Genomic DNA, 7313 nt, shown 5'->3' on the forward strand with positions numbered 1-7313 from the left:
ACATTTGATGGATAATTTTGTGCATACACCATATGTTTTTATGCATTAGCTTGATTTTGCGCATACAAAGCCCATGTTAGTGCATTGGCCTTTTGAGGGTCTAAGTTGATTTGGTCAACAACATTAAATAATTAGTCGAGTAGATAGGTAGATGATTTAATGGATTTTGATGATAGATGCACTCAAAAGAGATGATTAAAAAAGATTTGATGCACTCAGAAGAGTGATGTGATTCGTGTAACAAGATAGTTAATGCATCCTAAGGGACAATTAATGCATCCAAGAGGACAATTGATGTGCTTGCAATGAGAAATTAGGATGCGCTTGAAAGAGAAATGATTCACTCGAAATAACAATGATGATGCACTCAAAAGAGCAATTAGAATGTGCTCACAATGAGAAATTTGATGCATCCAAAAGGATAGTTGGTGTGCTCACAATGAGTAGTTTGATGCGTCTAAAAGGAGAATTGATACACTCTCAATGAGAAATTCAATGTGTCCAAGAGGAAAATTGATGTGCTCACAAAGAGAAATTTGATGCATCCAAGAGGACAATTGATATAGGATGTTTGATTTATTCTTGACTAATATGAAATTGATGAGAAATTTGGCTTGACTGTTGATTGACTGATTAGATGTAGAGTAGTTATTGACATTGTGTTATGTTGTTGTTTTGTAGGCTAATTTATGAGTTCTTTAGATATGAGGGCAGTACCTTGGTACTTTTTCCATGATTCCTCAGCTGGTTGAGCAGGATAAATCAGTTATTGATGCATGCAGGTTGGGGTTTCTACTAGATATGCCACGGTATCAAGTGAACTATGGTCTACTGATAGCATTGGGAAAGTGGTGGCATAGTGACCATAACACATTTCATCTGCCAACCAGAAAGATGACGGTCACCCCTGAGGATGTCTGTTGTATCCTTTGCATTCCGATGATGGGTGAGTTAGTTGTATATGATGTCAAGGAGCAAGGTGGGATAGAGGCCTTGAGATAGATTTTTAGCGACCCACAAATTGGTGGTTATTCTATTCCATTGCAGGACATGGTCAATGATTACAAGGCACTTCCTTCAGTGTTTGAAGGATTGATTGGAGGTTTCTTATGTCTAGACAGGTGAGGCCATAGTTTCTCAACTAGATGGAGTGGGTATTGTTACAGATTCTTTAGGAGAAAATGAGCTATGCTTGGGGTACATGCATGTTGGCACACTTATATCATGATTTTCACCAAGTTATCTATGATGAGGGGGGCTTCATTATCTTAAGGAGTCATCTTTCTACAGATTTGGACTTGGGAGCATATCCCAATAGCATGCCCACTTGCTGATAGGATTCAGTTACTGGGAATGTTGTACATGTATACATATGTCAGAGTAGTCGTCCAGCGGTGGCTAGGCAAGCTAGAGTATTATAGGAGGGTTCTTGATGATGTGACAGTGGTTGTTTGGAAACCATACCTAGGTTGTGAGTAGTGGGTAGATGATTGGGGGGAGATTCCTTACTTGTTTACATCAAGAAATTTGATTGGTATGACGTTGTACATTATTGAGCATTTTATCATCAAGTGGGTCTATAGACAATATGAATACGTAGTAGGGATGTCGCAAGGTACAACAAAGTATGCATGAGCACACAAGGAGAGGCCAGAGTGGGTGCACTCCTTAGATTTTGATACAGCCTATGGAGAAATACTGAGATTGGGTGGATAGGCTTGGGAGTTGTTGCCACATATTTTGGATGGAGGACTGACATGCCAGTATGTAGCATTCTTTATAAAGCATCCATTTCCTTGGCTCACAGATCTAGAGGAGTTGATGCCACTATTTGAGGATGATGATCCTTAGCCAACATGAGGCAAGAGGAGGAGGAGGGATATCGGGGAGGGAGAGAGGTAGAGGTAGAGGATATAGTGGACGATGGAGAAGCGGGGATGATGATTTCATTTTAAGTGCTTATACTAATGTTGATTGGGTAGGTGATGTTGATGAGCGAAATAACACTATAGGTGGTGCATTATTTTTGGGGAAGTTGGTTGCTTGGGAAGGTAAGAAGAATGGTTCTATCTCTTTATCTACTATAGAAGCTAAATAAACTATTGTTGCTAGCAATTGTACTCAAGTAATTTGGATGAAGTAGATACTAAAGGATATTAGAGTTGTTTATAATGATCCTACTATTATATATTGTGATAATTCAAGTGATATCAATATTTCTAAGAATTTGGTGTTGCATTCTAAGATAAAGCATTTATGAATCAAGTTTCATTTCTTAAGATAGAAGGTGAATGTGAAAGAAGTAAGATTAGAGTATTTATCTACAAAGGAACAAATTGTAGATATCTTTACAAAGCCTTTGCCTATAGATACATTTGCATATCTATGAGAGAAGTTAGGGGTGATTTCCCCTCCTGATGTGAACTAGATGCATTAAGTTGCATCAATCTGATGGACTTCATAGTCTTATCTTGATATCCAGATTGATGAGTGGGTGTTTCTACTTAGGGGGAGTAGTCAGTATGTGGTTTAGTTGTTTAGAATTGTTAGAATGTGTGTCTAAGAGGGATAGATAATTTGGTAACATAGAGAGAATATTGTTTTTCTTGTGAGCCTTTTATATTGATGCAAAAGGGGAGAGAAGCATGTGAAAAATTGTCTTATCTTTTTGAGGTAGAGAGTTATGTGTGTATGATCCCAGGGGAAGATTACTGGAGTTGATTTCTTTCTTTGTACTATTTTATTTCACATTCATATGTTTTCATCAATGCTAAAGGGGGAGATTGTTCGATATTAGAGTTGTTGGAATGTCTTGTTGTCAATGATGTCAACATATTCCCATGTTCTTTTGCTTCGGTATTGGAAAGAGTTTTTTTGGTTGATTTATTACAAATATGGTGATGTAGATTTATGGATTCAGAGATTAGTATCTTCAGTTGTTTCAGCATGAGTTTCTATGTTCCAGAAGGTGATTTGATCAAGTTATGTGATCTAATATGGTTTATGGTTTTTCTATTGGTTCTATATTACAGAGATGTGATTTCTGGTTTGTATTGCTCTAGAACTGATCATTATATTGTTTGGATTTTGGAGTGTTTGAGACATTCATGTGTGTCCTCAGTTTGACTAGTTCATGATTTGAAACTTCACAAGCATATCTTTTAGTTTGTCAGTTAGCTATGTTGGTGTTCTTGAGCTTTGAAAGGGTGATGATGATTCTAGTAATCCATGTTGTTGTGGTTGTTGCAGAGGAATTCATGTTGCTTATTGGTGTTTCCTTGTCATGTGTTATGCATATTGTTGGTCCGCATAATCCATTGTGCATGTTATTGAAGATTTAATTGGTCTAGTGGTTTTTTTGTGTTATACAACTTTTTGGCCAACCCGATGGTTCTTGCGAGTTTTAGATGATCTTGGCATGATACTCGATGGTGTTGTGTGTTCAAGGATTTGATTTGGGTCCATGCTATGTCCTTGTTAACATTGTATTGGTATGCATATTAATTCAAGTATCATGTGATATAATTTTGTAATTAGGTCTTATGAGTTGAACCAACCTTGAAATATAGATTGATGAATTATAAAAATACATGCAATATTCATTTGATTGATGCATTTGCATGTGCAAATATTGTTTTGATCTTTTAGTAGTAGAGGAGAAAAGAAAAGAAGTGTGAAATAGTGTGCACAAGTATGAAGAAAAAAGTTTGAGTATGTGTGCTTAACCAGACTTGTGATCAAGCATTTGGAGATTCTACTCTTTCAGTCCATGTAATCCCAATTGGTATCCGATCTTTGTAAGGAAGTGAGCCTTCCCATGTTTGTATCCCTTTGCCATTTTGAGTAGTTAGCTCTAGGAAGTTTGCCTGAATGCATGTGCATTGCCCATTGTAATATTTATGCATAGTATTGTATGGTATTATCATATTGTGGGTAGATTCCCACCATGGTTTCTCCCTTAACTGAGTTTTCCATGTCAAAGATATGTTTTTTATGTGTGTTGTTGATGTGGTATTTATCCTTGTTATTGTTCTTCTTGACCAGACCTTAAGTTGAGGTTAAATTGTTTAAGTTTGGTGAAAACTTATTCACCCCCCTCTCAACTTTCCTACATTGTTGCTGCCAACATGTGCCCCCACATTAGTGTGTCTCCCCATCATTTCCTATTTAGGTTATATTTGTGCTAATTGTTCAATTCTCATTCCATGTATACCCACTAATTCATTTTGAGGAGGAATATCCTTCTCCCTATTGCTAAATTAAGTTCCCTAACTGAGAATGATGAGGGTGCTAGTACTCTACTCTCTCTTAGTTGGCTCCTATTTTGAAATAGGAGAAAGGCCCTATCTCTTTGATAGGAATTTAGTTTTGTGGCTCTGCATGACCATTGGAGGTCAACCTTATCAGTAAATGACTTAGATACCCCAATATAAAGACTTTTGAACAACCTAATTTCATCCAATCATCATAGGTATTCATCTACATTTGACCTAAAGAATTTATGAAGTGTTCATTAAGAATTTTCAAAGATCTTCAAGGCTTCCTGTTGTTCATTCAACCATTGTGGAGAAAAATTACATAATTCATTTACAAGTGTGTGTGTGTGTGTGATTATGGTTTTGTCATATTCTTGCCATCTCATACAACAAGTATGATTACACTCAAGAAGAAAAGCATCATTACCACTAATTGTAGAGCTGAGGTATACCTTTCCATTATTTTTTTCAATATTTGCAATTATTCATTCAAGATTAATTCCTAAATTGGGGTTTGACTTAGGCAAACCCCTATTCCCAACCATTTCCCTTCTCAACTATTCATAGGAATATGTGTAAATCTATCACTTTTAGGTTTAGCATAAATCATAGAGAGGAACTTATTCCCCTTTGAACGGTGAAAAGTGTGGAGGACCAAAGCGACAGTCATTCTAGTCTTGACAATTCAGGAAAACCTTTTGGGAGTAGATTGAACACTCTCATATTGTTGAAATCCATGTTTGTGGCTCTATTTGACAATTGTATTTCATTGTTCATGCATAATTACTTCAATTTTAGCATATTTAACCTAATTTCAACATTTTCACAATTCAACTTAAAAAGAAGGTATCCAATTTCCTAATCTAGTGAATCCAATAGAATTTCTCAACCCTATTCTTGTTGATTTGAGGTTGGATCTATTAGGTTCACCCCTCTTTTAATGTAGTGGTCCTTAAGAAAAAAATAGCGATTGTACTACATCATTGGGTAAAACCCTTAATTTTCACCATTACACATCCCTACTAAGGATATTCTCCTAATTTTAGAAGAGTGTGTCTTTTATAACTGATCCCCCTTTTATATCCAGGTGTCCATTCTTGGGGGGAAAGAATAATATTTCAATTCTCTCTATTTTTCCAAAGATTACCTTTTCTTTTGTTTAGTTGCATCTTTCATAATTTGATGTGATTTCTTCCATAAAATTATCCTTTATACCAATGCATGTGTATTCCTTATTTAGGATCTATTATTTTTTTAAATGGTACATCTTTTATGAACAATCACTCCTTAGTGATAGTATGGAATTGTAAGAATCCACTTTTTCCTAAACATTGCAGAAGGTATGTATTTTTGGTCCTCTACTCCTTCCAAGATGTTATCTTTATTAAGGATCTCCTCTACTTTTGGAGATAGATATCTTTATGAAAATATCTCTTCCTCCATTTTAATCATGCATCCTTCAAAAGGATCCCTTTACATTTATTGCAAGATAACTCTTTTATAATTATCTCTTCCTTGCTTAAAGAATGAAGCCTATTCAGGAGTCTTTCTTTTTATCTTGGAATACATGTATTATTGATTAACAGATATAGAATTGGTGTTAAAGGTGGGTATCCTTGTTTATATATACCTTACAATATCAATATAGGACTATGTTGACATCTTAAGCATGGATCATATATGTGGTCTCCTGGTTGCATTTCAATTATCGATTATCAATATGGGCTTATTGCATACTCCTGCTTCATCCCTATTTTATCCATTATTTATGTAATTATTTTTGGCATTATGTTGTCATCAACCGGTATAGGATGGCTACTAGTATAAGTGATATATGTGCAACACTATCATGGATGCATATAGGATGTGGTATCCTTTATATCAACTTGTGTTGTAGAGAACTAGTAAGGTAAGGGAGTGAATGCCATTCAGTAGAATGACCTTTGGAGTCACCAGTATACAAGTCAATATTTGACTTGTGATGAAGATATGAATAGCCTTCCAGTATAGTCTAACACTGGTAAGGAAAGGATTTCAACTGGTAAAACTTGTGTTGATAGTGAGTAGTTTCCAACCGGCAAGCTTATGACTAGTATACAAGCAAGATGAGTGAGATGTTGAGATGTTGTTTGTGATGAAGAGGAAAAATGTTACTTAAATCACATCAACACAAGAGGAGAAAAATGTATAGGTCACTGGTATGCTATGTGGATGCAAAATAGCAAGACTCCCACTGGATAAAGATGTAGTCACCATGTGAAGAGATGACTGATAGTGAATGTGTGATCACATGTGCATGTTTGAAGATATGTTGCACAAACAGGGAAGCCACATGAGTGCATTGTAGGATGCGGATGACAAGGATTCGCTATCATTAGTAAGTGGAGATTATCTCCTATTATGAATAGTGTGCATCATAGTTCTATGAGATAAGATAGAAGAGTTGAAGGAAGGTGTTTGAAGGCTCACACTGGATCTATTGGTGAATCACAAAGATGGCTCAAGTGCATGAAATTAGGGATATGCATTGGACTGATAGAGAAGGCATGATGAGTTGCAAAAAGGTGCAGATGTAGAAGACTCCCATTTGATGAAGATGTACAAAAGGTAGGTAGAAAGAGTGCTGACTGGTTGAGTGTTCCATCAGAAGAGAAGCAGAGTCCAAGGTTGATGGCAAATCGGTTAAGGCTTTAACCGGTAGGGTTAACAAACTGACAAAAGAACTCAGTAATGGAGTTTTTTAGTGATCTTGTCTATACTAACATAATCAACCTAGGAAAGGTGGATTCCAACACATAGGCCACATGGAGGTGAAGTGGCATGCATGCATAGGTTGGAATGTTGAGTTAGTGAAGTATCAAGCAGTGAGATAGATGGTGACAGGTCGACATTTATGTACACTGTGAGATTCACTAGATGAATTGTAGAGTTTTGCGGCATGAGGTCTGGAGGACAATAGAGATCCAGCTTAGAATGATTTAGGAGACTGAGGTAGGTGAAGGAAACCACAAAATGAATCTTCCTAATCGACCAAGAAATCAGCTAACAAGTAAAAAG

The sequence above is a fragment of the Cryptomeria japonica genome, chromosome 8, assembly GCF_030272615.1.
Source record: "Cryptomeria japonica chromosome 8, Sugi_1.0, whole genome shotgun sequence".
Classification (NCBI taxonomy): domain Eukaryota; kingdom Viridiplantae; phylum Streptophyta; class Pinopsida; order Cupressales; family Cupressaceae; genus Cryptomeria; species Cryptomeria japonica.